At 43.1% G+C, this 27,087-nt stretch overlaps 1 protein-coding gene across 16 annotated transcripts in view; it reads left to right on the forward strand.

The window, feature by feature from the left end:
• The first annotated feature begins 2,426 nt into the window (after nt 1–2,426).
• Nucleotides 2,427–27,087, forward strand: part of GNG7 (G protein subunit gamma 7) — a 128,830-nt gene continuing 104,169 nt past the window's right edge. For 7 of the 16 annotated variants that reach the window (XM_077841858.1, XM_077841867.1, XM_077841850.1 and 4 more), the window contains exon 1: nt 2,427–2,589. The gene's annotated coding sequence lies outside the window, so the exon portion shown is untranslated. Of the gene's footprint in view, nt 2,656–12,884; nt 12,975–27,087 lie in introns of all 16 variants that reach the window. The other 9 variants (XM_077841857.1, XM_077841865.1, XM_077841853.1 and 6 more) reach the window with 4 other exon arrangements.

Raw genomic sequence — 27,087 nt, forward strand, 5'->3', positions numbered from 1 at the left:
GTCTAAATAAGAACCAAGGGCCTGATTCTAAATTCCTTGGGTAGGTGCAGGGAGCCTTTAAGCCACATTTGTGCTCCTTATACACTGGGGCTGTGCAGGAGCCTACCTGAGCCTGGGTGTAAGTTAGAGCAGCCTCAGGGGCTGCTCTAAACTTACCTCTGTTTCCCCTGACCTTCGTAAGGAGTGTCCTTCCTGGGTTAGGATAAGGCACCTTGGTGGTGTGTCTTTGTCTGTGGGGCTGTGTGTGTGGGGGGCAAGCTTTGCCCTGCTATGCTTGTTCAGTGGATAATCAGAGGGCTTCAGCCTCTCTGGGGCTGTAAAAAGGGCATCTTCCACCAGCTCTCTGACTGCTGTCGATAACATCCCCCCTCGCCTAGCTAGAGAGCTAGACTAGGGAAGGGTGGAGGAGGAATAAAGGTTTTATTGGCACATGTGTGGGACGGTCCCTTTCCTCACCAACCACGGTGGGGCTATGTGTGGGTGAAATGCTGGTAAATTTCACACCAGCCGTTGCTGATATTTAAAAGCACAAAGAAGTGAAATATCAAAAATCCTCCACTGAACCCTGAGCTCTTCCTCTATCCTGCTGGCTGTCTCTGAGAGAGCCTCTCAGACACTGGGGAAACAAAGCTGATGAGATGAGTGGATTCACAGAAAGGTACAGAAGCTGCAAGGCAGAGCCCAGGCATCTTGCTGTTGGAGAGGAACTAAGTCGGTTACAAACAAAGTTGCAGCCAGAAGGCTGGGATGCAAATGGGTTTGGTTTTCTGGTCTCCAGAGATGCTTTATAGCAGCATGAGCGCCTGTCTTCTAGTTGCATGAACCATGAGCACTTGCCAGGTGTCTCTGAAATGCCACCTTCTGGGCCCCTCCTTTGGAGGCAGCTGAGTCTAGTGGTTAGAGCAGGGGACTGGGAGTTAGGAAGGTCATTGTTCCCCACTCTGCTGCTGACTTTGGGTGTGAGGTTGGCTGTGTCACCTCAGCTCCCTGTCTTGGTTTCCCCAGTCTGTGGAGTGGGGTTATATTTATCTACTTTCATGGAGCGCTTGGAGAACCTCAACTGAAAAGCATAGCAATGCTAGGTCCAAGGATTTTAGTGGCACTGCTTTATTGTTCACTCCAGGAATCAGTCAGGGGCGTGTGGGGGGGTGTCTGTGCGGGTTTTCTTGTGCTGGGATATGTCACAGGGCAGGAGTCTGCCATCCACAGCGTTGGGTGGGGGGTCCAAAAAATAAATGAGTAAACTTCAAAATCAGTTATTTATTGGGGCTGAAATTCACCCCTGTGCATAGAGCCAGCACCCCAGACTACAAACCCTTTGTGCCCAGCCGGGACACAGTGAAATGTTCAACACAGACTTTCTAAATGAGCTATGTTTTCAGCAAAGGGACCACTAGAGGGAACAATGAGCACACTAGAGAGCAAGGGGCTGCACTACACTAATCTAAACTTTCTAATCTGTACTCTTGTCAAGCACTAGATGGTTTTCTCCTAAACAGGCACCGTAAGGAGAAGATCGGTTCATGGCCTGACACACCTGCATTCCTTTCGCACAGTCCGGTCACTGCAGGTGCAAGGGCCTCCTCCCCTGTAGCTTCTGACATCTGGGATAGATTTTAGGTACCTCCACCTCTTTTACTCTCCATCTGACCCTGAAGCTCAGGCGGCATGTGTTTCCTCTCTTTCGCAAGCTCTTGCTACCTCTTTCCCCTCTGCTGGCACTCATTAGCACTCTGCCTGCATGATTTCGCTCTGGAAAGGAGCTGGGGACACAGATCGCATGAAAGATGGACAACAAAATAAAGGTGAATGTAGATTTTGGCTTCATGGCTGGATGTTTTTCTAATGGCCCAACTGACCTATTTCTAGGCGACTACAGCTGAACGCCGGTGGCCTTGCCCAGGGTCAGAGGCGGCATGGTTTGGGCCAGGCCTGCGCCGGCAGTCACGGCGTCAGGTCGGGGTGGCGGGTGGGCGAGGGACCTTTCCATCCCGGCAAAAGCCCCCGTGTAGACGCCGCGTTGTGCGGTTCCGGGGGGCCCTGCCGGAGAGGCCTTGGCCCTGCTGGGCAGGGGCGCGGAGCCCCCCCAGGGGCCAGTGGAGAGAACGATCCAGAACGGATCCCGGCGATTACTAAGAGCTCAAGCCAGGCTAACCAACAGATGTTAATTGCGTGAACCCTTAACAGTGAATAACTAATCAGGGCTCACATAGGGGCTCATTTAAATAAATGTAAATAACCCGCCCGCAAAAACACCACTGAAATGATCACATGCCCCCCCCCACCACCTTGCGGATCAATATTCATGAACTTCATTTGAATGCCCCGCCTTCTTTTGGCTCCTTGTGCTCTGATTGGCTAGTTCCTTTGTCACTCCCTGGCCCTCCGCCCGGCCCCTCCTCTCTTGCTCCCCGTTACTTGGAGGCCCCGCTAAGAAGGTTGCAGCCTAACCCGGCGGCTGTGCCGGGCCCCGCCTTCCTCGTTGGGGTGCTGGGCGCTGATTGGTCCTCCCGTGCTGTCAGTCACGCCGCGGGGCCCCCACCCCGTCCCCGGCTGGGGCTCGGCAGCAGGTTGGGTTGCGCGGCGGAGGTTGGTGTCTGAGGCGGCCGCGGGCTCCCCTCCTCCGCCCCCTCGGTGCCCCGCGCCCCGCGGAGGGTGAGGAGGGGCCGGGCCCCGGGGCGGGTGGGGTTCTCGCCCAGCCCGGGGAGGGAGCGACGGGAAACCCCGGCGCAGGCCGCGGCCTGGCGGAGCCCCCGCCCCAGGGAGCCCCTCGGGGCCCGGCCGGGCCGGAAGAGGGGCGGGCGTAAGGGGAGGGGTACGGGAGTGGGGTGGTGGGGGATGGGGAGGGGAGTGGAGTGGGGAGGTTGGGGGAGGAGGGTACGGGGATGGGGAGGTTGGGGGGAGTGGGGTGGTGGGGGATGGGGAGGGGAGGAGGGTACGGGGATGGGGGGGAGGGTGGGGTACGGTGGGGGGAGGTTGTGGGGAGGGTGGGGGGTACGGGGGTGGGGAGTGGAGTGGGCAGACAGGGTTGGGATGGCAGTTGGGGGTTAAGGGGTAACGGGGCATGTGTGGACATTGTGGGGATAAGAGGGTAACAAGGGGTACTGGGGTAATAAGGGAGTGGCCATGTAGGGGGATAAGGGGACATGTGGAAGTCCTGGTTTAATGAGTGGAGGAATAGGGGGGTACTGGGTAATAAGGGTATATGCATCAGGGGAGAATGGAGGACTAGGGGGCATGTGAGGATACTGGGGGAATAAAGGGGAGTGGAGGGTTGGGGAGTGGAGGGTAATGAGGGGCATGTTGGAATCCTGGGGGGAATAAGGGGGTGTTGGCATGTGGATGGGTGAGTTTGGGGTAATAAAGGGGCATGTGGGGGTTCTGGGGTAATAAGACAATAGGTCTGTGGAGTGGGGGAATAAAGAGGAATGTCAGGGTAATTAATGGAGGAATGTGGGGAGTTGGATAGGACCATTTTTAGATAACTGGGGAGCAGGTACTTGAGCATATAACATGGGTATCGGGGACAGCTGGAGAGCATGGGGGTAATATGAGTTGTATGTGGGACCGGTAACATGCGAATATATATGTATATGGTTATAGTGTGTTGGGAGGTAGCGAGTGTGGCGTATTGGGGAGCTGTTAAAGATGGGGGTGGGGTATATCACTGGCAAGGAGTTGATGGCTGGTTGAAGGTGGTACTGGTAGCTTTCCTGTTCTTTTTGGGGAGTATTTTGGAGGGGTGTGTGATGGATTGTAAATCACAGGCTAGTTTAGGGAGGAGTAATTGTGCTGATCAAGGTTTTTCATTTTTATGAGGTGGGGGCTAGACAGGTAATGTCGGTGTTGCAGGCAACAAGGGAGGGAAATTCTCTTTCTCCATCTCCTTGTTGAATTTCAGGCTGAGGTGGTATAGAATTTGGTATGGAAGCCAAATACTAGCAGGTGTTCTGGGGGAGCAGGGGGGATTAGGAAGGTAAGAGTTTTTGTGGGAGGGGGGTGTTATGGCTCATTCTGGAGGCAGTGGATTTCCTCTCAAAGTTGTTTCATTAGGCTGTGTTGGAGGGTCTAAACACTCATGTTTTTTGTACTAGGCCATTGCTAGCAGATGTGATTTTAAAATAGAAACAAAGAGGGAAATAACTAATTAGGTTATAGTCTAGTGTTAGATTTATTCTGTTCTTTGTATCTTTTTATATTAGTGATTGTTTTGAATTATTCAAATTCCCTGTCAGTACAGCTTTTTAAAAAAATAGGGTGGAATTGCACTTGATGGATGGTTCTTGGTGAAACTGACAACCTAGAACTATTTGTTTATAGGTGTAGGTATTTAAAAAATGTACTCTGACAAATACAACTCTGGTGACTTTACCAGTAGAGGAGCTGACTTCCTCATAGGCCACAGGAAGCAGTAATTTGATATTTAATCTGAGTCCATCCAACTCTATAAGAAAACTTCAAGTAACTGTTCTTGTGTTTTTCTTTTGAAGCATATTAGCTTTCAGGACATTCTTAGCCTTACAACAGCATGGCAGTGAACTAATACTCATTCTGCAGATTTAAAGTATATTCTTAACTTTATGCACTGTGCGTAGTTCCAAGTGGGTATTTTTTTGTAGGTACTGGGGCCTAAATCTGTTTGCTTTATGAAGGTGTGCTATCTGCTGCAGTTTAACTTCATGGTGTTACCTAGATTACTTCAACCGTATTTATGGCCAATATAAAATATATTACACAAAATAACACTAGTTAAATACTTAAGTATAGCTTTTTGTGTTTAAGTTTCTCTCATGCATTTTGTAGCTCTAAACCAAACAAGAATAACACTTTCTTTGTTTGTGGTTTTCCAAGTGTTGTAACATGTTACAACTTCCATAGGAAGCAGTTTTTAAATGTACCTCGTGTTCCATTTGTAATGTTCCTTATTTTCCCCCTTGATGTAGTGTTTATACTCCATATAACTTCAAAATATTTTAAAAGCATTAACTAGATGCTCACAACATAGAGGGAGTTTTACAGGTGAGGAAACTGAGGCACACACTGACTTGTTCTAGTCTAGGACAAGCAGAAAGGATGAGTTGTTAGGCGCTAGCTTGGGACTTGGGAGACCCAGGGTCAGTTCCTTACCCTACACAGACTTCCTCTGTGACCTTGGGCAAATAATTTAATCTCTCTGGGTCATAGTTGCTCATCTGTAAAATGGAAATAGGGCAATGTTACTATCTCACAGGGGTACTGAGGATAAATACAGTAAAGATTATGAGGTGCTTAGATACTGCTGTAATGGGGGGCTGGATAAGATCTAAAGAGATGGGAAAATAGTGTCAGGACTGAGAATTTGGGGAGTTCTAGCTCCTGACTCCCAAACTCATGCTCTAGCTACTAGACACTGTTCTCCTCAAACTTGAGCAGACTCTCTGGCCTTCAGAAAGTATTAAATGCCATTTCCCCCCGCTGGTTAAAGTAGCCCACTACTTTGTAAAATGAAAATCACATAACTGAATTTGTCACTTTTAGTAATAAGGGGAATCATGATTCCTCATACTGAAACACATCTTATTAGCACAGTGGCTGGTCCTTTGAGCCTTGGTGCTGGCAAAATGCCTCGGATTAACTGGTTGTCATTAGAATAGTTTATGCTTTGTGCAAGGCTTGAAATAGTCACTTGTCCACTTACCAGTAACTAGTGGGAAGTTTTCCCTAATGTGTTTAGGAGGGGGTGGAGAGAAGCAGAATTTAAGCTGCCATTTAAAAAAAAATACCTTCTTGTCCTTTCAGTTGTGAAGAAATGTGGGCCTGTGTAGTGCTGTCTTACTGAATTTGCAGACCCTGGTGCTGTGTAGAATTGACAACTGATCAATTTCACTGCTGCTATCAGAACCCTGGGGGTAGCAGTAAAGCTGAAAAACAATCATGACAGTTTCACTGTCTTGCTGCTTGGAAAAAGGCAGGCTCTGGGGGAGGATGGCCCAAAAATGGTGGTTGCAAGAATTGTAGAGAAACAGTCCACAACAGATGAGGTATTCTGGGGTTAGGGCAGCTGAGGGGTAGGACGAGAACTCCTCTTTAAGAGCCGTAGGGGGACTTAATTTTATCAGACCCCTGCTAAGAAGATAGCGATATGAGAAGTGAACCCCTTGCAGAGTTTCAAGCGGGGTTCTAGGATAAGAAGCTATAAACAGCAGCTTGCTCCAGTCCATGTTTTTTTGCCTGTCAATGCTAAAGGTTTGCACCAATCTAACTAGAGTGGTGGCTAGCTATGAATGCTTGAAATCCTTTGTCTGCACAAGGTCTCGGTTTCCCCATCTCTAAAACAGATAAAAGGGTTGAGGCTTGACTGGCTACTGTTTGAACAGGTACTTTGAAGTGTAAAGTGTTAAATTATCATTTGCCTTGTCTAATGTGTTTTGACATGCTTTTTTTAAAATTGGGTGGTACCCTGACCAGTTGGTTGTCAGAAAGTGTTGAATTTGAAAATTGCTAGTATGACTGTTTTGTAACCCTCCTGATAGGTTGAGAGACCTAACAGGTGGTAAATACTATGTTGCCAAGGTGATGTTATGTTCTCCTCCTCCTTTGTGGGTCTGACATTTTGCACATCAAACTAAGAGAAGATATTAAAGGGGGGAGGGAAATGAAGATTAAGAAAAATGTAAGTAATGTTCCTTCCCACACTGCTCTGTGGTCTCACCTGGTTAATAACCTAAGCCTGTTAGAGGACTACCAGCAAAGCTGAAGAGGGCATAATTTTTACCCATGTCTTCATGCTGGTATCCTCCGCTTGTTAAAAAAAATTACCCAAACTTTTGCAGCATAGATAAGATTCAAAGGGCCAAGTTCTGCCCTTGGATTCATGCATGAAACTTTTGACTCCAGTGGGAGTTGCATGTGCATTGCATATGCATATCTAATGGTAGAACTTGTACCAAATTACTCTGGGCTAGCCTACAATATTGAAGTGAGTGCTTTAGGTTTTATTGCTATCACGTAAGCATTTCACCTTTCTATTTGCTCCATCCAGGTCAGCTAAATAGGTAGTTGTGGGAGAGGTGCTGTGGTACTGCAGCAGCTCTGCCTCTGTTTACCCAATGAAGTCTTCAGGACACTTTGTTCATGGATGTGGCTTTGATGTGGGGACTTCAGTACCTCTGAAGTCTAAGACCAACAAACAAAAAGAATCTTTGGGCCTGGTGGCTTCAACTTTCAGCCCCCTTCCTCTCAGGTGGTCCTCAGCTGCAGTGGCTTGGCTTAATGACTACCAGCCAGTTCCTGGTAACAAATCAAACTGTCTGACCTACCCTTCCGCAGGAAGGCTCTGGCAGACTGTAGTCTTCAGTCACCTCCGGGGCCCCACCCAGGCTTCTTTCTGAACGTGGGGACTGCCAGTCTGCTTTCCTTCCCAGTCAGGGCCAAACTGAGCTGTGCTCCCTCCTTTTAACGCCTTCTTCCATGCCTGAGGCCCAACACAGATGTAGGGGGGCTGGTGGGGGCTCCATGCAGCTTATTAACCTGTTCCTGACCAGTGTGGGGTTTGTATATCCCATCAAGTAGCTTGACAAAATATACAAGAATAGACTGATAAACTTGGATGTATATGTTGCATTTTCTTTAAATACACCAGTTATGCACCTTTATTTCATGCATGAGTTTTTGAGGTTTCTAGTATTTAAACTTCTTATATTATGGGAAAGATTATCATGGGAAAGGGGTGTCTTTGTTTAGCCTTATTTTTAGTATTACCTGTATTTTGTAGGGTTTCAGAGTAACAGCCGTGTTAGTCTGTATTCGCAAAAAGAAAAGAAGTACTTGTGGCACCTTAGAGACTAACCAATTTATTTGCGCATAAGCTTTCGTGAGCCACAGCTCTACTTCTTTTTCTTTCTGTATTTTGTAAATCTTCTATTTCTTTATCCTCCAAAGAGATTAGAATCAAAGTTGTTATTTTAAGTCAAGAGAAGAGACTACAAATGGTCAGGAAAATCAAGAGAAAATCTGCTTAATTTTGAAAAAGTTCAATATTCACTACACTGATTTATTTTAGTAAATAGAAATCTTAGAATTGTCTCTTGGCTTTCTTCAATACAAATGTCTTGCTTGTGCAGAGTGGAAGCAATATTTAAAGCATGTGTGTTTTTGTTTTTTAACATGGAAACCAGATTATTTTTTTCCTGAATTGGGCTACATGTATGCTACTGATCTTAAATAAGTGTTTGTGACTGAAATAGCTCCAATAACTCATTATCATCTTTGGTCTAAACTTGTTCTAAATACTTTCTATGAACAGATTTTTAAAACTGTTTACAAAAAAAGAGGAAATTCAGGCAAACTGTTAGTGTTGAGACACAAACCAGGAAACTTAGTTAAGGCTGTCTCATAACTTGCCCTTCCCCCATCCACTCTAACAGACACAAGTGTGTCTGCCTTATCCTGACCTGTCCTATTATATATTGTTTTACAAAATGTTAAGTGTTCAGACATGTACTTGGAAATAATTACTTCTGTTTAAAATATTAAAAGGTGTAAAATCTGAGAACTCTTGAGTCACCCATGTCCTGTTTTACTTTGTCATTCCTATAGTAGGAGGAAAAAGGTAGAAAATGGATTTGTGTGAGTGTGTACTCTCTGAAAATAACCCACCCCTTTTAGTGTGAATATGACAGTAACTGAACCAGAGGTCTTAGTGCAAGCAGGATTTCCTTCATTTTCAGTCCTGAAGCTAGTGTTATGAATACAGGGCCTATGACAGTTGCAGGATGTGTTGTTCATCATACTCGATACCTTGCCCAGTCGTGCTCTGGTCGCTGTAGAGAAATGACAGCCCTCTCCTTTCCATTAGACCTCCTGGAACAATCAGCATTAGAAATTGGCATTCTATTAAAGTTCTTCAAATGGTTTTTCAACTTATCCCATTCAGAGGGCATAAGCTCTATTTTTAAACATATAGAGGAGTTGATGGTGATGGTGGTTTTTGTTTTTTTTTTATTTTTTTTTCCCAAAGCCCTGCGGGATTTTTGTCCATTTCTGCTTGCTTTGCTCTTACAATTTAGTCCTTGGGTGTTTTCTGTTCTTTCCTCCTACTCTCTTCCCCCCCCCCGCCCCTATGTGTTTTAACCTTTTCCCAGCTAAGTGCTTATTTTCTGATACTTTTCCTCTAAAATCAGACAAATGTTTCTCTTCAGATGTCATTCAGAAGTTGGTTTTACAGAAAGTAGTATTTTGTTCCTCGTTTGGTGGGTGATATCATGATCCCTGCAATGTGCTGGTGGTGAAAATTCTGTTTTGGCTGGCAACAGAATGATGTTTTTGCTCTGTAGGTCATGACTGTTAGTGAAAACTAACTAGGATTACTGAAAACGAGAGCTGTGATACTGGCTGTGGTATACCACTTGAATATTCCCAAACACAAATTCTGTTAACTTTAAGATTACTATGTAATTCTTTATTTAAAAACAGTTTTGAGGGCAAATAATTACAGAATTTAAATATAGAACCTTTTAAAAAATCCTTAGTTAAGGTTAATGAATACAATCCCTTCTCTGATAGTATTACTTTCTAAATTTAATAATGACAACATTTTGCTTTGGTAGTATCAACCACTCAAACAGGCAGTATTGCTTGGATGTTTAAGAGCAAATGTGTGTTTATTCCATTGAAGAGGACGATCAGTGGAGGTAGGATCAAACTTTCAAGAGGATCAGTGCTCCTTTCTTCCAGCCTCATCACAATAGGAAGTTCATAGTGTATCTAGAACAAAATGTTGGCAAATCGTTTTTCCTATGACCTATGAATGTACGGAGCGCCTCTGTGGGGGCATTCTACAGAAAGTTTTGTGCTAGGCTAATACAATCAGACAGATTTAATTACCAGCTAATCCAGATTAAACATTGTCATCATTCCAGTCACCGAATCATATATGGATTTATACTGTTAATCTTGACCCATAGCTTCCTATTGTTTCAAGATTTAAAATTTTATAACAAAAGGCTTTTTTTTTTTCAGTGGGTTGTATATTAAAAAAGAGAACCATTGTACAGTACCTGTTAGATCTAGGAAATAAAAGTGGAACAAATCTTTTGGCACTGGGGATGTTTTTTACTTGAGGAGAAGTAAAGCCATGTTGCTTGGAAATGGGGAAACAAGTGTTCTATAATTATTTGTTTATTTAAATGAAGTGGCGAAAAGCAAGTAGGGATCAGAAGAACATGCTGAACCAAAGGAATAATGGTTGAGCAGTTTTGGAGAGGGCTAGCCTAACAGGAATAGGAAAGACAATGGAGTCAAGTTTGGAAGGAAAGCTGTAGAACACTGAGACCACAACTGAAAACAAGTCCAATAGTTTGGAAGCTCATTTAATTCATGTGGTTTTGGGAATCTATCAATTTGGTTTTGTTGAAGTTTCTTATAACTTGCTTAAATTGTTGCTAACAGACAATGGCAGAAGTAGCCTTGGCAATAGTGATGAAATTAACATAGACATCATGTACTGTAAACTATGCAGACAGAAGCTTCTCTTGTATCCTGTATAAGGCCAGGTTTATGCTACAAAGATTTGTAGGTATAGCTATTGGCCAGGGGTGTGAAAAAACCATACCCCCAGCTGACACAGGTTATTTCTGCAAACCCCCCAGTTGTAAAAGCAGCTATGTTGACAGGGTGCTTCTGTTGGCATAACTAATGTGTATGGGAAGGTGGTGTTACTATAGTGGCAGAAACTCCTTGTATCAGCATATGCTGTCTACACTACGAGCCTCTGCCGATAGCCATGCTGATTAGCTATACTGGCAAAGCCTGTCTAGTGTAGACTAGACCTAAATCTGTCTTTTGTAATGTAAAAGTTATTGAGGGTTAGTGGGAAGAATGAGTGTTGAACATCATGAAGTGTAGTGAGGGTAAGGAAAAGTTCTGTCACACCGCTGTGAACCGGGCGTGAAGATTCAGGGTCTGAACTATGGTTCATTTAGTATGGAACCTTAATTCTAAATTTCTGGATTTCAAATAGTTTTTAATTGCAGTAATCTAATGTGTTGTGTTGATATGCTTAAAACTCTGTTTTTTGTCAAGGATGTGTGTGTAGTAACTCAAGTTTAAATGACTCCATTTCTTCACGGTTCTTTAAAATCTTGATACTGTCTCTCTCTTTATGATAAGAAAGCCACTGGCTCTGATATCAGATAGCTCAGATGTTTCTCAGTAGGTTTCAGAGTAGCAGCCGTGTTAGTCTGTGTCCGCAAAAAGAAAAGGAGTACTTGTGACACCTTAGAGACTAACAAATTTATTTGAGCATAAGCTTTCGTGAGCTAGCTGTAGCTCATGAAAGCTTATGCTCAAATAAATTTGTTAGTCTCTAAGGTGTCACAAGTACTCCTTTTCTTTCTGTTTCTCAATGGTTTCTGTCAAACATTAAGTTGGAGCCTGGACAGACCTGGTACAAAAAAACCCAACCAAACAAACAAAGCCCTAATTGGCATTTGGCTTCTGGCTTTTCCCACACTCTTCCAGTTTACAAATCTGTTGCACTGTGTTTAACACTTTGCAAGCAGTTTATAGAAACTGCTATTTTGCAAAGTCAGGTGCCTCTCTCTCCATTGCTTAATCTCCAAAACCTCAAAAAGAAAAGGAGGACTTGTGGCACCTTAGAGACTAACAAATTTATTTGAGCATAAAACCTGTTAGTCTGGAGCAGTCATTATGCTTTCAGCAGAATGTTTGTATATAAAACACTTCTTTTCACCCCCATGCCATTAGTTTGGAGGGTCTACTCTAGAGTGTCTCATGTATTTCTAAGAACATGCGTTGTTGCATTCTTTGCAGTATACTGCCATTTAGTTTGGGAAGTCAGGCAGCTGGCAGGCTCCAAGAATGCACTTTAGGGCACTAACTGTGCTGAAACCAGGGCTCTCCACTTAATCTCAATTTATCATAACCAAAATCCACCACATAACTGGATTTTTAACTAAGTTTTGGAGGGTAGGGCTTGGATCTAACCTTACATGAGAATAAACTAATGGCTCTCTGCAGCAAGGGTATGTATTAAAAGCGGCTGATGTGTTTTTAAAGAAGTGCATTGTTGCACAGGCTGAAGTACAAAAGGTCCTGTAATTCCTATATTTTTGTGGGGAAGGCAATTCTGTGGGTGGCTGCTGGTGAAATAGTAACTAGATTTATTTATTTATTTTAATTCATGGCAAAGACATGCAGCGTGGGTGAGAGGAACCCTTTCTGGTAGATGCTTTAATTTTCATAAAAAGAAAAGGAGTACTTGTGGCACCTTAGAGACTAACACATTTATTTGAGCATAAGCTTTCGTGAGCTAGCTGTAGCTCACAAAAGCAAAACACTGCTGCTACTCTGAAACCTTTAATTTTCATGTAGATATTAGGTAAGGGTGTGAGAGCACAAATATTTGCTTTGAGTTAAGGAACAAAAGGGAGCATTAAAGCTTTACTTTAGTCAAAGGGAACAGAAAACACCAGTCCAGCCAGAAGGACTGCAGTAAATACCCAAGGGTTTCCTTTCCTTCATGAGCACAGTAGGTTGTCATTGATAGACTATACTCCCCTCTGTCTTTTGGAAGGAGGCATTCTAGGGTTGATGAACGCAGCCTTTTGTCTGTGTTGCAAACGCTTTCTAAGCAGGGAAGGGGTTAGTCACATGTATCATTGCTCTGATGGAAAGCTGTTCCCTTGTCACGTATAGGTAAGTACATCATGTAGATGCTTAATTTTATGATTTAGGGTTTTTTTGGGAGGTGGGGGTGTGATTGGGGAGAGGACCTGGGTAATCATTTTAAAGTTTGGTGGTGGTTTTTTTAAATCATTCTTTTACCTTTATGGGCTGGATGATAAATTTTGCTGATTGCTTCTGTTTCTCTTGTGATGAAACAGGTTTTAATTCTGTGTTTACTATGTTTGGACAAAATTAGGATTCCAGATCTAATTGCAACATGGTGTTTACCTTCTCCTGACACCCTTGAGGTAAAACAGTCTTTTTTGTGTATTCTGGTTTATTTTGCCTTTCACCCCAGAGCTTTCTAAAACTGGCAAGTTTGTATTTTCTTTTTTGTACTGTAACAATCTGAAATTACAGATGTTTAGGTACTAAGCAGTTTATATGCTGAGTTTTTTCTTGACATTGTCATTAGGTGGTTCTGATTTCTTTTGGCCCTCTTTAGGAGTTGGGCTGCTCTGACTGAATTTTCACTTTGTTAGTTCAGATTCAAGACCATGTATTTTGGCTTTTCAGCTGTTTTTAAATCTAGTAGGCAGGGCTAGATACTGAGAAAAAGGGCATTCTGGGGTTTCAGTAGACAAAGTGAAGATCAAACCAAATTCTGTTTTCTCAGATACCCCACATTCAAATTTCCGTGGAAGATGATCCGACTAGACTGAGGTCAGTCTGTAGGGCTATTATGTCCGTCACAAAGAATAGTGTCCCTCAGATTGTACTTCGTGTATCCTGCTCGTTTGTATGAAGACCTACGTTTGCTGCTGCTGCTGCTCCAGTGCCATGTATGTTTGCAAGTAAGCTGTAGAAAGAACGTCCAGAGTAGGAATTGCAACAGAATTTTTTTTTTAAAGTTTTCATTTCAACTCCTCTGCAGCCTGTGCAATTGTGTGTCTCGTTCTACTGAGGGTACGTAAATTCTGCATTCTGAATGAAGGGACTCACTTGCAGATGTTATTCTGGGAAAGGTAACTCTTCTGCAGACATGCAGATGTGAGATCCTGATTTTGGTAATGCTTTTGGCGGAGTGCCACATGGCATTCTCCTAAGCAAACCAGAGAAATGTGGTCTAGATGAAATGACTACAGGGTGGGTGCACAACTGGTGAAAGACCATACTCCGAGTAGTTATCGAAGGTTTGTTGTCAAACGCGGGAAATAACTAGTTAGGTCCCATAGGGCTCTGTACTGGGTCTAGTACTAGTCAATATTTTCATTAAGAACCTGGATAATGGAGTGGAGAATTTGATTATAAAATTTGTAGATGACACTAAGCTGAGAGGGGTTGCTTGCACTTGACGGACAGGATTGGAATTCAAAACGATCTTGACAAATTAGAGAATTGTTGCAATTCAGCAAGATGAAATTCAGTAAAGACAAGTGCAAAGTACTTCACTTAGGAAGAAAAATCAAATGCACAACTACAAAATGGGAAATAACTGGCTAGGCATAGTACTGCTGAAAAGGATCTCAGGGTTATAGTGGATCAGAAATTGAGTGAGTCAGCAATGTGATACAGTAGCAAAAAAGGTGAGTGTCATTCTGGAGTGTATTAATAAGAGTTTTTCGTGTAAGACATGAGAGGTAATTGTCCAGCTCTCATCGTCTTGATGGTGCCTCAGTTGGAATACTATGTCCAGTTCTTGGTATCACACTTTAGGAAAGATGTGGTCAAATTGGAGAGAGTCCAAAGGAAAGCAACAAAAATGATAAAAGGTTTTAGCAAATCTGACCTTTGAGAAAATTTTTTAAAAAACAAAAAAAAAAAAACCTGGGCACATTTAGTCTTGAGAAGAGGAGACTGAGGTGGGACCTGATCAATCTTCAGATATGTTAAGGGCTGTTAGAGGACAGGGATCAATTGTTCTCCATGCCCACTGAAGGTAGGACTAGAAGTAATTGTGCTAATCTGATTTAGGTTAGATATTCGGAAAAACTTTCTAACTATAAGGGTAGTTGAGCTCTGGAATCCGCTTGCAAGGGAGGTTGTGGAATCGCTGTCATTGGAGGTTTTTAAGAACAGGGTAGGCAAACCTCTGTTGGGGTGGTCTAGGTATATTTGGTGCTGCCTTAGCGCGAGAGGCTGGACTAGATGATCTCTTGAGATCCCTTGTAGTCCTACATTCCTATGATTCTGTGCTTTCCAGTGGAAATACGCTACAGGGGTCCCATGCAGTTTTTTCAATAAATGTATGGCATTTGCCTAAATATACACCTATAATCAGGAATTTTGTAAAACCTGATTAAGGATTAGATTCTGTTTCTTAAACATGGGATTATTTACAGGGGTCCTAGAAGCTGACAAACTTCTGTAAAAGGCAGCAGCAAGATTGAGTAACATGCAGGGTTTTGAGCATAGACTGCTGCGGTGAGTCCTAAAAAGGACGCTACATTGGCTAGTACAGATAGAATAGGATCTAAGTGACAGCAGTGGCTCCATGCTTGCAACATACCAATGCAGATGAAACAAATGTTTGCCAAATGTTGTTCATATGGCAGACCTGCTCTGGAAAAGTGGCCTATGGGTTTAGAGTAGTAATTATTTTCTAACAGCCCTGTGGAGCAAAAGCTATTCAGAGAGTTTATGGAGGACAAGGAAAAGCTTGCTCCAGAATATTAGTATAAAAATGTTTGCATGTGAGCTGCAGTGGGTGACTGATTAGAATATAATTTGGCTCTGCAGAATTCTTTACGCACACAGTGGAGGCTGCAGTCTTCCTGAATCTGAACCTGTATGCTGAAGAACCTATCTTTCTGGCTAAAAGTGTGGTGGAACTTGGGTCACGAGCAGCTGCAGGGTGCAGTCTGCAAACCCTTGGTGCCACTAGGAACTGCCCATGTACAGAAGGAGCAAATTGCTTTGGAAAACTTCAGCCCTTGTTGTGGTGTCGTGGGTGATTTGGTAGAGCCCTTCTTCAAGAAGGGCGCTTTCTATAAATATATCAGAGGGGTAAATACCAGGGAGGGAGAGGAATTATTTAAGCTCAGTACCAATGTGGACACAAGAACAAATGGATATAAACTGGCCATCAGGAAGTTTAGACTTGTAATTAGATGAAGGTTTGTAACCCTTGGAGGAGTGAAGTTCTGGAACAGTCTTCCAAGGGGAGTAGTAGGGGCAAAAGACACATCTGGCTTCAAGACTAAGCTTGATAAATTTATGGAGGGGAGGGTATGATGGGATAGCCTAATTTTGGCAATTAATTGATCTTTGACCATTAGCGGTAAATATGCCCAATGGCCTGTGATGGGATGGGATCTGAGTTACTACAGAGAATTCTTTCGTGGGTGTCTGGCTGGTGAGTCTTGACCACATGCTCAGGGTTTAGCTGATTGCCATATTTGGGGTTGGGAAGGAATTTTCCTCCAGGGCGGATTGGCAGAGGCCCTGGCGGGTTTTCGCCTTCCTCTGCAGCGTGGGGCACAGGTCACTTGCTGGAGGATTCTCTGCACCTTGAAGTCTTCAAACCATGATTTGAGGGCTTCAGTAGCTCAGACATAGGCTAGGGGTTTATTACAGGAGTGGATAGGTGAGATTCTGTGGACTTCGTTGTGCAGGAGGTCAGACTAGATGATCATAATGGTCCCTTCTGACCTTAAAGTCTGTGAGTCTAAGAGCTCATTGCTACAGGATTTACAGGTTCTTCTCATTATGGACCCTAAACAAATCTATGGTTGGGAAGAGAAGAGGACCCTTATTTAATTGTGGTGTCTGTACTTGCCAAGAATTAATGTAAATAAGCAACTGTCTTCTGTGCTCTACCAAAAAGATCTGCACTTTGGACTAGGTGCTCATTAGGTATCTGACATCCATTGTCATATCACCACATGCTCTGCCTTTCTTTATAGGGATGGATCTAGGGCAAAAATTTCTAAAAGCTCCTAAGTCACTTGAGTGCTTTTGAAAACGTTACCCCTAGACTAACACAAGTGGTTCAGATTTCTAATGACCTTGGAGTTACATTAGAACCCTCGGAGTTACGAACACCAGAGTTACCAACTGACCAGTGAACCCCACACCTCATTTGAAATTGGAAGTACACAATTACGCAGCAGCAGAGACAAAAAAAGCAAATACCATATAGGACTGTGTTAAATGTAAACTACTAAAAAAAATTAAGGGAAAGCAGAATTTTTCTTCTGCGAAGTAAAGTTTCAAAGCTGTATTAAGTCGGTATTCAGTTGTAAACTTTTGAAAGAACCACCATAATGTTTTGTTCAGAGTTACAAACATGTTAGAGTTACGAGCAACTTCTGCTCCCGAGGTGCTCATAACTCTGAGGTTCTACTGTACAAGTTCTGGATTTAATCAGAAAATTTTGTTTGAGAACATTTGATCTCCTCCCCTGTCGTCCCTGCACATCTCTCTGTTGAATCATATTGGTGCTTCCATAGTCCATTTGGTTGAACATCCTATGCTTATGAATATTTTGGGGGATAGGTCAAGTAGACTGATTAGACCTATGCCTTTTTGAAGCACATGATGGCTAATAGTATCTTCTTACATTTCAGTATGTGAAATAAACAAACATAATTTACATTACTGCCAAATAGTTTCATGTGCCTCTCCCATTCTTTTTGTTTTGGAACTGGCACCCATTTCAGTATTAAACACTTAAGGGTTTATTTTAAAATAGGGTGGATAGCCACAAATTTTCTATTATTTTTTCCTCTGAACTAGGAAGGGAGGGCTTGGTGTTGCCTTGGGTAAGTTCATCAGTCTTTAACTGCTGGGGAAATGGGTTTGTGTTTTGGTAGTTTGTCCTAGCTCACATCTGAATATAATGCACAACTTCAGTACAACTTTGTCAGGTTCTGTTGGAGAGTCCCAGGACTTGGAATAGCAACAATTGTTATCGGCCAGGAGGGTGCTACATTGTGGGAATAGTTTACACAGTACCAGGGCCATGGTACCTGTAACTTAACTTTTTCTAGAATCTTACTGATCTAGGAAAATAGGTGTATCACCTAATATCCTACGAGATTAGTTGCTCTTAGGTTGCTTATTGCTGCTATAAGATGCCAAGTTACTCCACTCTCTAGTCTCTTGTAAAAAGTTGCTGAGATTTAGCTCTAGTTTGAGAGTAACACCTGGGAGAGATTGTTTGGATAATACTGTATATGCTGTTACTTTGCAGATGAAATATGATCTCTTTGCAGCTCAAGCCATTCCTTGCAGTTACCATGTTTAATAGTATTAAAGAAAGTGCTTATTACCACACTTTCTAATGTTTTCAGATGGAAATTACGCTAGCATTAGTAAAATTAAAATCTCTCCACAATGACCAGGAAGACACAATCTGAAGAAAATTTGTTGGAGGACAGGAAATTTTGTTAAGCTTACCAAAAAGCCAACCGCTATAGGAAATTCAAAGTTGAAGTTGACACTGGCATGATATGAGGGTGCGGTTTCAGCTGAATCAGTAAGGCTGTGACTGACAAAAGTATTACAGTTCTGTGCCTTTCTAAATTTAACCATGTAGATTCTGATTACCACCGTTTCTGAAGAACTTTTGGCTCAAAGTATCCATACGAAGTTTTAGTTATATACACTAACTGCAGAAACAAGAGCTACAAAATGTATCCGAGAAGGCAGAGAATCTCTAGTGGAATTCTGGCTTTTCATGTGAACTTCCTGTTTTAGGTAACTTTATGTATTTAAGTGTTTGTTGTTGCACTACAGGGTCATTTTAGCTATTGTCCTCTATGTAAATAAGGCCTCAGTGCCGCAAGCTTTATGCGGGCTCAGACTTGTGGGATTGACGTCAGTGGGTTGGATTAACTCTCAGGAGCAGGGTGTAAATCAGGGGTGGGCAAACTATAGCCCACCAGCCGTTTTAATCTGGCCCTCGAGCTCCTGCTAGGGAGTAGAGTCTGAGGCTGGCCCTGCTCTGGCACTCCAGTCGGGGAACAGGATTGGGGGCCACTCCATGTGGCTCCTGGAAGCAGCAGCATGGCCTTCCTGTTATACCAATAAAATAAAAACCAGCAGGATCTTATTAAAGGGGAAAAGGCAAAATGCCACATTTATTGTGAATACAGAAAGAATCATAGTAAGCAGTTATCAGAGTAGCAGCCATGTTAGTCTGTATTCGCAAAAAGAAAAGGAGTACTTGTGGCACGTTAGAGACTAACAAATTTATTTGAGCATAAGCTTTCGTGAGCTACAGCTCACTTCATTGGATACATACTGTGGAAAGTATCGAAGATCTTTTTATACACACAAAGCATGAAAAAATGGGTATTTACCACTACAAAAGGTTTTCTCTCCCCCCACCCCACTCTCCTGCTGGTAGCTTATCTAAAGTGATCACTCTCCTTACAATAAGAAAAGGAGTACTTGTGGCACCTTAGAGACTAACCAATTTATTTGAGCATGAGCTTTCGTGAGCTACAGCTCACTTCATCGGATGCATACCGTGGAAGCATCCGATGAAGTGAGCTGTAGCTCACGAAAGCTCATGCTCAAATAAATTGGTTAGTCTCTAAGGTGCCACAAGTACTCCTTTTCTTTTTGCGAATACAGACTAACACGGCTGTTACTCTGAAACCTCTCCTTACAATGTGTATGATGATCAAGGTGGGCCTAACACAATTAACAGCTTGCAAGTTTCACAGACAGAGGGAGAGAAACAGTACCAAAAACAAGAGACCTCTTAATTAGTAATACCCTGGAATTTAAACTATGGGGAATCAAACTCATTTGTGATTTTAATACAGAACTTCTTTAATATGATCCAACACTTCTCTGGCTCCTACACATAGGGGCAGCCAAGGGGCTCCGCTTTGCATGCTGCCCCTGCCCCAAGCGCCACCCCTTCAGCTCCCATTGGCCAGGAATCACAGCCAATGGGAGCTGCAGGGGCGGCATCTGTGGACGGGGCAGTGTGCAGAACTGCCTGGCCATGCCTCTGTGTAGGAGCTGGAGAATAGACATGCTGTTGCTTCCGGGACCCGCTTGAGGTAAGCGCTGCCCAGAGCCTGCATCCCTAAGTCTCCCCCTCGCCAGTCTGTGCATATCTTCAGTATATCCCTCCCTCTGTTTGGGATATTCAGGAGGCATGTACATGCAAATAATGTTTCATGAGAATTTACCTGTTCTCACTATTGTCAAGCATTCAGAAATTGGGAGATTGACTTAAATCATGAGATTTTAATCTCCTAACTCCATGAGCTGGGCCTTTAAGAAAAAGCAGAGTATTTTGAGGGGCTGGCAACACTGTGATGCTTATTCCTCCTCTATAATGTCAGGGTACTGTCCCTTACATTCTGCTGTAGGTGATTGTTGTGGAAATGACTGACAAGGAGGAAAACCTAGGAGCAGGTGACCTTGTTACAAAACAAAACATTGTGTCTTAAATGTCCCTAATGTCTGCAAATCTTGTGATTTGTAACAGAAGAAATATGTACTATAAAGAATGATGGAAGAAAAATAGAGAATATGTAGCATTACCAGATTTGTTTCTAACTACTCTTTTCAGGGTTTTCTGTGAGCTGTCGGTGTATTTTCTTACCAGATAACTTTGCCAGAAAAATCCTATTTATTTATAAATAGAAGAAAACTACTTGTGAATTTATGGCCCGTCTCTTGTCCTTGCTACCAGTATCCAAAAAATAAGCTTCATGTTCATAGAAAGATGTTTATTTGCAAAATTAGATTTACAAAGATCCATTGCTAAGCTGCTTTATAAATATTAGTTTACTTTGTCTGTAATCTGACATTGTAAACAGATCAAAATTAAGGAAGGAAATGCTTTCAAATGCTAGAGAAATCCCAGGTTGTTTTTTTCCCCAGTGGCAGCTGTTGCTCCTATTTTTTATGGGGATTGTGAAGTTAATTCCAGTTTTATTTGCCAGTATATGTGATTACTGTAATGTTATCCTAGTGAGATGGACAGAGTTGAAGAAGAAATAGCTTGCCCATAATCATCTGGTTTCTTGGGGTATTGCAGACTAACCGTTATCTGTTCCAGAATCTAGACTGACTGTAGCACACAGTTTTGGTTCTTGGCATCAGGCTGAAGGCTAACATAGATCATGGGCCCCTTCTGAAAGGGGAAAACCTGTAGCCAGGTGACATCTGGTTATTGTCCTGCAATGTTCCCCAAACTACTGCAATGTGAGTGGTCATTCTAGAAAAGGTGTCCAATGAAAGTGTTGCTATCAGTAGGTAGTTTGGCATGGGGAGCAATGATTTCAGAAATAATCCCAGTACCTCTGCAGGTCAACTGGAGCTCCTAGCAAAGGCAAGTGAAAACACAAGAGAAATACTAAACAAACAGCTGAACTCCAGTTTATGTAGGGAGTGGGGAAATGCCAGTTTTGTGTGTGTGTGGTGGGGGGAGGGGTTAAGTATTTTGGGCAAATGCTGCAGAAGAGACACCAGTAAAGTTTCTAACAGGCTAGCTTTTATTAGAAGATGGCTTTGGAAAGCAGAGTTCTTTTAATTCTCTGGGTAAAGTATATGGCTTTCTTCTCAAGACCGTCACTAAGATTACAGGAAAAAATCTTCTTTGTTAAATATTTAACAGTTCTAGGGATTTCTGTTGTTAAATGGTGGTGTTATAACTTGCATTGCCACCAGATCCTATTGCTAGAGCTCTTGTCAACATACTGATTTGTTCACCCCAGCCACCTCAGTAGTTTTTTTTAATACCGTCAGTGGTTCTGATAAAGAAATAGACTCTTAATGCTTCTGTTTCATTGTACTGCAAGGGTCCTCTTTTCACACCTGTGGATGGAGTAAAAAGATGCTAAAACCTGTCTGTTGCTTGTTGTACTTTATAGTTCAAGTTGTTGATCAAGAATTTCTATAGCAGGGGTTCTCAAACTGGGGGTCGTGAGGTTATTACCTAGGTGGTTGTGAGCTGTCAGCCTCCACCCGAAACCGTGCTTCCCCTCCAGCATTTATAATAGTGCTAAATATTTTTAAAAAGTGTTTTTAATTTATAAGGGGGGGTTGCCATCCGAGGTTTGATGTGTGAAAGGGGTCATCACTACAGACGTTGTTTGAGAACCACTTTTCTATAGGATTCTGTCACAAAGGCAACTAATTTCAAGAGCTGCCTTAAGCTCTGATTCTCTTCCAAGTTCTTCCTGGGCTCTCACTTATAGATGCATTTCTACTACACCATTCACTGATCATAATGATCAATATAATATCTGTTTATGATCACTAAAACTTGGTTGGATCGTCAGGCAGCTGAGACTTCCAAAACCCAGAACCGTGGGGAGAACAGTGATTACTTAATGTGTAAAGAGCTTGAGAGCCTTGGATGAAAAATACTGTCGAAGGGCAGGGTATAACTATTTTATAAATAGTCTTTTTGCATGTTCAGAAAGGGTCATTAGCCAGTTTATTTCTACAAGGCTCTCACACACAATGCAGGTTTATTTTTATCCAGGTATTTTCACTACATATACAAGACTTAGATTATGTGATCACTTTAAATGCACTTCATATATATCTGCTTTAACAATGCATTATATGGTAATATCCTCTAATGCTGTGTGATTTATCCTTTAATATTACAAGGAGTGAAATACTGGAATAACCTGGGATGCCTAAGTCAGTGCTCTGTAGTTGTCAGTGACATTTCATTGCACAGGACTGTAAATCGAATGGAAATGGATAGTGCTGTGGTATGCCTTACTGCATTATATAGGCTTTTGTTATTGCATTAAAGAAAATAAAGCAGGTTCTTTATGGCCAAGGAAAGATGCTCAGTACTCTAGAGGCATCTCCTGGCAAATAATAATATGTTTACAGATGAATGAAGGGCCTTGGCCAGTGAGTTTCTTAGTTTATTGTTTAATGGCCAGAATGAGGCTAGTTGTACAGTGTTTCATTTTCTGGAAGTGAACCTGAGTTGGGTTATTATCATGTTAGTATCATGTTACTTTTCTGTGTTTTATTAAAGAGATTTTACACTTCTGTTGGGTTAATGCTCCTTTAATTCATTTCGTGGCTGCTTTTAGTGATCATTAAGTCAGTTTTTGCTCCCGTTTGGAAGTAAAGTCATAAAGGGAGTCAAGTGGAAAAACCAAAGGAGGTTGATACATGTGGTGCTCCGGACGCAACTTCCGTTCCTCTGCCTATTACATGAAACTTTATGGATTTTCCATATATTCTTGGAGGCATCGAGCAGCAGTTTACTGCGAGCAAAATTACATTGTTAGCTTGTTAGCTCTGTTCCAGTTCATGCTTTGTTGTTTTTGCAATCTCCAACAGCAATTTGCCTCCCCTCCGATTACCTATAGCAGTATCCTTTTGAAGATCCCACAGTAGAGAGTTCAACATAGGTACCCCATTCTTTCTTTCCAGATATTTGGGAGTCAACTTGAAGCTCCTGCTTACCTCAGGATTCCATATGATCTTTGGTGGATTTTACTTTTGATTTATCTCTAGACCATAATTTTAAGAGATTAGGATACAGATGAAAGGATACAAAAACCCTATTTTTCGATTTTAGTACAGTGGTTTGTTGACTCCTTTTCCTCCAAAGCTTCTCTGGAATTACTTTCCCTTGGACCTCCAGATAACTGTTAATGACACGTGACCATGTTTACCTTAGCACCCTGAGGAAAGCAGTATTCTTGTAATGTCCTCTCTCCATTTTAAACCATGGCAGTGATCTCTGTCCAGACCTGTGACTGTTTCCAACTCTTGAAATTGTTTCCAGAGAACCTTCCTCCCCTGCAGTAGAAACATGGAAGATTCATAACAGGAATAAGTAAACTTCCTTAGCTTCCTGGTGATTATCACTAATGACTCCTCTGACTTTCTAAAACTTGAAATGCATCACTGTTTTACTATGCCCAGCCACCTCACTGGCTGCACATTGAGAGGTGATTTTTTTGTTTTTTTAAACTGTTAATGATTAAAGTCGTAAACAAGGCGTCTGTCTAGGAGGCAGGAGCTGTAGTACTTGCTATCGCATGAGCTCACAGCATCTGTATTTTCTGAACTGTTGCCATGAAGACTGAGAGCCTAACCATAAAGAATGGTATTGTTACATTGTGGCCTAGCAGGCCATTGATAATGTGGGTTGTTTTTTTTGAGCCAGGACAACAGAAAGCAAAACTTGAAGAGACTTGAGAAACTCAGAGTTTTGTCGTCTGCTCTCCCCCTTCCCCCCAATAAAATGAGTTTGGCACTCCACTGTACTCTCCTTTGGCTACAGTTAACATGTGTTTTAACTAGTAGATATCTCTCTCTTTTGTATGTTTGATATTCCTCCTCTTCTCTCCTTCCAGCCACCAAAACCTCCCCACAACTATAGGAGTTTTAGAGGGGGCTCAGAAAGTCACCAGCATTTTTTGTCACCATGTTCTCTAGACCTGCTCAGAGTAAGCATAGTCTAGATGTCTAAAGTGGTAAAAATGCAATTGCCCTGTTAACATGAGCATTCCCACCTATGTCACCCCTGGTGGAGCAGCATCAAGACCAGTGTAAAAGGAGACTTGCTGACACAGCCTTGGTGGAGCAGACAACTACACTTTAATTCATTTGTTCACACATGTAATAGGGTGCCCCTCTTCAGCAGAGGGTGTCGGTTTAGTTGACAAACATTGAACTGCATTACCCCAGGGAGGAGGACATATTAGCACCTATTTTACAGAGGAGATGAATTGAGGTCACAGGTCACACAAATCAGCAGCACAACTGGGAACAGAGCCTGGGAGTCAGAATTGCTGACCCTGTTTTATTACAGCAGATTCCCTCCCCTCCCTTTAAATTATCACACACAGCTTCCTGGCTTCTTGACTCAGGCCCTGTTGTGCTTAGATGTGTCAGCCATGAGACCTGGCCAATCAGGCTGCAATACTGAGACATGGGTGAGGAGGGCTGAGTTGAGAATACGTTCAGCAAATGCCCTCCATGATGCAACAAAGAAGCAGATCAGCAGAGCCCCCTCCAACCAAGACACCGCCAGCTTCATGAGTGGTTCCCTGGATGGCGAATTCGGGTGGGATGGGCGCGACATCCCTTCACTGTGGTCCCATGCTCACAATGCCATGCGTCGCCTGGGGAAGCGCATCGGCTGCCGCTGGGAGTGGCGCAAGGAGCGGCAGGAGCTGGGAGTCCTGGTGCCGCAGATCAGGTCTGATGACAACACCATCGTCACCCCAAGCGCCAGGGGCATGCTGGAGAGGACCCTGAAGGCAGCCATCCACTCGCTGTACATGGAAATCCTGAAGCGTAAACCGGACGAGGCTAAAGCCTTCGAACTGACCAGCAAGTGGGACGCCAGCAACCACTTCTTCGCCGGGGGGCGGCTTCACCTGTTTCACCGACTGGCGGTTCATCCACCGTGCCCGGCTCAACTGCGTCCCGCTCAACAGAGCCGTCCGCCACGGGAACCGAGACAAGCGTTACAGGAAGTGTGGCTACTCCAAGACCCTGCCCCATGTCCTGTGCAGCTGGAAGCCCCACTCCAGAGCCGGGCAGCTGCGCCACAACGCCATCCAGAACTGCCTAGCGAAAGCCATCGCACTGCGCCTGGGGGAGGTCGCTGTGAACTGCGCCATTCCTGGGACTGACAGCCAGTTGCAACCTGATGTGGTAGTCACTGACGTGGCCCAGAAAAAGATCATCCTCGTCGACATCACGATCTCCTTCGAGAACAGGACCCCAGCCTTCTGCGAAGCCTGAGCTCGTAAGCTGGAAAAATACACCCCTTTGGCCAACACCCTGAGAGCAAAGGGCTACGAGGTGCAGATGGATGCCCTGATCGTCAGAGTCCTGGGTGCTTGGGACCCCCGCAACGAGTGTGTGCTGCAGACCTGTGGGATCGGTCGACGCTACACACGGCTCATGCGACGCCTCATGGTCTCGGACACCATCTGATGGTCCAGGGACATCTACATTGAACACATCACCAGCCACCAACAGTACCAGGAGGCGTGAGCCGGTACGACATCGTGCATCCACTATGGGATAGGGACTGAGAGACTTTTTTTCCATTGGACCATATGAACTGGAACCATAAACTTACTGAACATTCGCAAAGAGAAAAGGAGTACTAGTGGCACCTTAGAGACTAACCAATTTATTTGAGCATAAGCTTTTGTGAGCTACAGCTCACTTCATCGGATGCTCAGATAAATTGGGGTTAGTCTCTAAGGTGCCACTAGTATTCCTTTTTGCGAATACAGACTAACACAGCTGCTACTCTGAAACCTGTCACTGAACATTAAATCCCACCAAATGAGGGTAGATCCATCCCTATCGTATCCACTCATTATACTCCACACCTGAACATGTCCATTATATGGACAACATACCCCCATATCTCAATGTCTGTACTTTGACCGGTTAAACTTTCACCCCCAATCGGGGAGATTGCAGATTATGTATTCCTTACGCCACCCGTTCCTAAACCGAATTTCGCACCCTTTGATAATCTGTACCTTATTCCCTGATAACCAGAACCTTCTATGCTTAAACCCTGTACCATTTTCTTTTTACTTCAACATTATCTTAATAAAATTATTACTCACTGACTTCTCTCCGTTTTAGATATTTCATTTAAGATGGTGGATAGTTTAAAGCCACACTGTCCAGAGTGGTAAGGCTAAAAATAGCATCTTCTGTTAAATGCTTTTCTTCATTCAAGAATCCAGTTTCGGTGTCTTGTTCTCCCTTTGCCCCTCAATATCTCAGAAAATTTAACCTCTCCGGAGGGCTCCAGCCCAGGAGGAATCTTGTTGGCTAACCATTCCCTGGGAACATAGGGCTGTCATGAAAATATTGAGGCAACTTCCTGTCATCATGTATTAAACGACTTCAATAACACTTGAAGCTGTGGACACAGTGTAAATGCAAGGAATGAAATTCTGGCCCCATTGAAGGCAATGACACAACTCCTGTTGACTACAAAAGAGCCAGGATTTTGCTAAAGGTTTTTCATTGTAGTAGGTAATAAATTAAACACTGTTAACCTCATTTCTTATGCAAAAACTTTTTTTCTCCTGCAAAAGCAGATATGGAGCTAAATGTTTGTAAAATATTAAACATATCTGTGATTTATATAACTAATAATTCTGGGGTCTCCGCTTCGCTGGCTGTATTTTGAAAACATGGTAGACATAGTGTTGCCTCAACCAGTCTGATTTGCGTTTGAGAAGTATCTAGACAGCTCACTTTATAGGGTATGCTATATTTCTTTGTCATACTGAATCAAAGAACCATAGGGGTCGAAAGGTTGCAAGGGTCATCTAGTCTAACCCCCTTGCAAGATGCAGGATTTGTTGTCTAAACCACCCAAGACAAATGGCTATCGAGCCTCTTTTTGAAAACCTCCAATGAAGGAGCTTTCACAACTTCCCTAGGCAATTTGTTCTATTGTCCTACTGTTCTTTC

Source organism: Eretmochelys imbricata, chromosome 25 (genome assembly GCF_965152235.1).
Source record: "Eretmochelys imbricata isolate rEreImb1 chromosome 25, rEreImb1.hap1, whole genome shotgun sequence".
Lineage (NCBI taxonomy): Eukaryota > Metazoa > Chordata > Testudines > Cheloniidae > Eretmochelys > Eretmochelys imbricata.